This window comes from Penaeus monodon, chromosome 5 (assembly GCF_015228065.2).
Source record: "Penaeus monodon isolate SGIC_2016 chromosome 5, NSTDA_Pmon_1, whole genome shotgun sequence".
Classification (NCBI taxonomy): domain Eukaryota; kingdom Metazoa; phylum Arthropoda; class Malacostraca; order Decapoda; family Penaeidae; genus Penaeus; species Penaeus monodon.
In genome coordinates, this window is record NC_051390.1 from 24,562,780 (window position 1) to 24,567,779 (window position 5,000).

Genomic DNA, 5,000 nt, shown 5'->3' on the forward strand with positions numbered 1-5,000 from the left:
TTTTCCCTGTCTCTCTCTCTCTCTCGCTTTTTTCTTTCTCTCTTTCTGTCTCTCTCTCTCTCTCTCTCTCTCTCTCTCTCTCTCTCTCTCTCTCTCTCTCTCCTCTCTCTCTCTCTCTCTGTCGTCTCTCTCTCTCTCTGTCTCTCTCTCCCCCTTCTCCTTCCTCTCCCTTTCTCCCCCCCTTCTCCCTCTTCTCCCTTTATTCCCTCCTCCTTCCCTCCGGATCTAAATGCTCTCCAGTTTCCCTTCGCCGCATGATGAAGGCCTCAATGGACATCTCAAAGTGAAACGCTGGATGAGAAATAAGGGTTTTGTATATAACGCTCGTGCCTCCGTGTCCTCGTGAGTATATTGAATTTCCCCTCCTCCTCCTCCTCCTTCTACCCTGTCCTCCTCCTCCTCCTCCTTCTTCCCCGTCCTTCTCCTCCTCCTCCCTCTCCTCCTATTCGTCCTTTCCCATTCTCTTCTTCCTCCTCTTGTCCTTTCCTCTTCCTCCTCCTCACTCCCCGTCGTCCTACTCCCTCCTCCTGCCCCGTGCTCTTTCTCCTTCCTCTTCCTCCTCCTGCCCCTCCTCCCACCCCTCCTTCCCCATTCTCTTCCTCCTCCTCCTCCTGTCCCTCCTTCCACCCCTCCTTCCCCATTCTCTTCCTCTTCCTCCTCCTCCTGTCCCTTCCTCCTCCTCCTCTTTCTTGCTACCTTCTCCTACCTCCCCCTCCCCTCCCCTCCCCTCGCCAGGCGCCCTACCTTCTCCCTTGGCCTCCTCCTCTGTCTCCTCCACGTCCTCCTCCTCCTTCTCTGCCACCTCCTCCTCTACCTACCTACTCTGTTCTGTTCTCCTATTCCTTCTTTTCTTCCTTCTTAGATGCCCCGCCTTCTTCGTGCTCTTCTTTCCTCCCCCTCCTCCTCCTCCTCCTTCTCGTCCTCCCCGACCTTCTCCTCCTGCGCGCTGCTTCACCTGTTTTCTTTTCCTTTTCCTTCTGTCTCCTATCTTGTATTTTTCTTTCCCTCGCTTTTCTCCCTTGTTCTAATCCTGCCTTTTACCTTCTCCTCCTTCGGCCTCCCCGTCCCTCCTTCTCCTTTGCTTCCCTTTCTGACACTCTTCTCTTTCTCGTCTCCTTCTCCTTTTCCCTCCTTTCACTTCTTTATCCTACTCTTCTTAATCCTAATCCTTCTTCCACTCTTCCACCTCTTTTTCCTTCTCCTCCTACGCCTCCTCCTCCTCCTTTCACTTCTACTCCTCTTTCTCCTTCTCTTCCTCCTCCTCCGTCGCCTCTTCGTCCTCATTCTACTTTTCCTGTTCTTTCTCCTTCTCCTCCTTCTCTCTTTCGCCTCTTCCTCCTCCTCTATCTTTTCCTCCTTTTTCTCTTTCTCCTCTTCCCTCCTTCCACCTCCTCAGCCTCCTTCTCTTAATCGCCATCCTTCTTCGACTCTTCCACCTCTTTTTCTTTCTCCTCCTCTTCCTTCATCTCTTCCTCCTCTTCTCACTTTTTCTCCTCTTTTTTCTTCTCCTCCTTCGCCTCTTCCTCCTCCTCTTTCACCTCTCCTCCCCTTTCTCCTTTTCCTCCTTCGCCTCTTACTCCTCCTCTCACTTTTCCTACACTTTCTGCTTCTCTTCTTCCTTCTTTTCTCACTTTATCTCCTCTTTCTCCTTCTCCTTCCCCTCCCCTCCCTCCTGCTCCGTCCCCGTGCCCTCCCTCCCCCCTCCCCCCTTCCCCCTCCCCCTCGGGCGACTCTCGTACCGTTTTTCTCAGAAATTCTGACTTGATTTCGAGCTGTGTGCGCCATCTTGTGAACCACTTCACCCCGGTTCGCTGGTTCACCGACTTTGTTCACAGGATTATTTCTTATTCCTTCACCCATTACTCAGGCCGCACTTTTCCTTCTTTCTTTTCTAAATTAAAGCGACTCCGGGGACGCGGCGCACTCGAGCGGCCGAGTCCTCCAGGAAGGCACGCAGCGCCCGTGCACTTTCGCCTGTGTGCACCTGCTCTTACACACACATGCGCCTGCTTGTGTGTTCACCTGTGTGCACCTGCTCATAACATGTGCGCCTGTCTGTACGTCCTCCTGTGTGCACCTGCTCTTACACATGTGCGCTTGCTTGAAAGTTCACCTGTGTACACCTGCTCATATGTATGGTACGCCTGCCTGTACGTCCACCCGTGTGCATCTGCTAATGCACATGTGCGTCTGCCTGTGCTTTTACCTATGTGCACCTACTTTTGTGTGTGTGCCTGTTTGTATCCACCTGTTAAGACACATGTGCAGCTCTGTGTGCGTTCACCAATGCGTACATACTTATGTGTGCCTGCCTATGCGTCCACATGTGTGTTTACCTGAATGTGTACACGCGAGTCGGTATGTGCGGCCACCGTGAGCTGTAATTATGTGACGACATGTGTGGCCACTAAAGGCTCGAGTTAGTGGCATGTACACTACTTAACTGGGTGATAATAGACATCTATACATACGCACTTATGCATGCATATATATATATATATATATATATATATATATATAATATAGATTATATATATTATATAAATCTATATAATGTGTATATATACATACATATATATATATATTATATATATATATATATATATATATATATATATATATATATTTTATATATATAAAATATATATATATATATATATATATATATATATATAAAACTAAATACAAATATGCAGTCGTAGAAATATACATTTACGTGTTTCTTTACACATATATATGTATACATATATATATGTATGCATATTTGTATGTATAGATACAAATATGCATATGTTATACACACAACACCACACACACACACACACACACACACACACACACACACACACACACACACACACACACAACACACACACACAAAATATATATATATTATATATAATATATATATAAAATAATATATAGTATATATATAATATATATTATATATATATAAAATAATATACAACACATATATATACACACACACACACAAACACTCTCTCACACACACACACACACACACACACACATATATAGATATATATATATATATATATATTATATATATAATATATATATATATATATATATATATATATATATGTTGTTGTGGTGTTGTGTTGTGTGGTGTGTTGTGTGTTGTGTGTGTGTGTGTGTGTGTGTGTTGTGTGGTGTGTGTGTTGTGTGTGTGTGTGTGTGTGCGTGTGTGTCGTGTGTGTGTGTATATATAGTATATATATTTTATATATATATATATATATATATATATATATATATATATATATATATATATATATATATATATATATATATTACCCCATGCTCTGTGCTGCCTTTTGATGCATAAATAATTCACTGAATGTCGCTTGAGTGGCGAGGGTATCATATTCTACACACATTACGAGTTTACTGAAATGTTCGTAGCCTGACCACCCTGCCAACTGTGCATAACTGAAAGTCCGCATGAAAATTAAAATGTAAACAACGTGGCTGCATTCTGTTACCCAACGACCCAATAGAAAAACATTACTTCACAACAGACATTCCAATGTTGAATTTCAATGCAGAGAAAGAGAACTTTAACACAGTCAAATATCCAAAGCGAAACGGTGTTCTAGTCGTATTGGTATTGTTAGATAGTCTATGGATTTTACTCGCTTTTATTATGCAAAAGAGGATATCTGATAGGCTTATGTTCGGGTATTTCAGTGTTTCATGTTTTCGATTATATTTTTTTTCTGTTCTATATAAATTCTCTATATAGACTGGTCCATTTTCCATACGTTTAAAAGGGCAAGGTGAGGAGGTATGTGGTATGTTGTGGAAGTATGAGGGTGGAGGTAAGGTTGGGCGAGAGAGTAGGAATGAGGACATGAGGGAGATTGATAAGGGAAATTAAAAAAGAGTGTGATTGTCAATGAACTGCGTAGAAGAAGGAATTAACGGGGGGAGGATAGTGAAAGAAAGACAAAGAATGAGAGAGAGAGGGAAACATAAAGGAAAAGAGAGAGTAAAAAAAATCTGCAGAGGCAAGACACACGAGAAATCCACAGAGAGAGAGAGAGAGAGGAGAGAGAGAGAGAGAGAGAGAGAGAGAGAGAGAGAGAGAGAGAGAGAGAGAGAGATAGATAGAGAGAGAGAGAGAGAGAGAGAGAGAGAGAGAGAGAGAGAGAGAGAGAGAGAGAGAGAGAGGGACAGAGAAGGGACAAGAAGAACACAGAAAACAACAACAACAACAACAGCGCCGACAACGACATGAGAGATTGTACCGAGTGACGATCCGGGTCTCGTACTCCCAACACAGACGCGGACGAAAGCGTAATGTAAACACAACAATGCCCTTCCTTGCCCTTGTTTCATCTGATATTCATCAATCTGACGGCGGCGAGAACGCGGAGAGAAAGTCAGTGCAAAATATTTCCTCAAAATGATTCTATCCCTTTTGTTTGGTAGTGAAAGGTGATAAGAGGAGGAGGAAGAAAAGAGATGGGAGAATAAGGAAGGATGGTGAAGATGATAAGAAAATGGGATAAAGAGAAGAAAAGAGAGGGAAAGAGAAGAGGAGAGTGAGACAAAAAAGAGAAAAAGAAAAAACATTGGAACCTAATCGACCTTAGTCTTCGGCTGAACGATTTTGCTTCATGATATTTCCATTTCCACGAACACAAAATGTCAAAAAAAAAAAAAAAAAAAAAAACATAAGCAAAAAGAATAAAATCTACAAATAAAATAAACATCCCAAGTTGGCACCGCGCCGGATTGGTCTCCGGCGCCTCGCAAAAACACGCCGGTGTGACAGTTCTCGAGGCTTGAGAAAGATGCTGCCTCCGTTACATAAACATTTCTGCTGTTTCCATGGCAACCGGAGGTGAGGCCCGTTCCGGCGGTCCGGCCCGTTACAAGGAGCGAAGAGGAGGAGAACGAGGCGCAGGGAGAGGAGGAGGAGGAGAAGGAAGGAGGAGGAGGAGGAGGAGGAGGAGGAGGAGATACAAGACGCA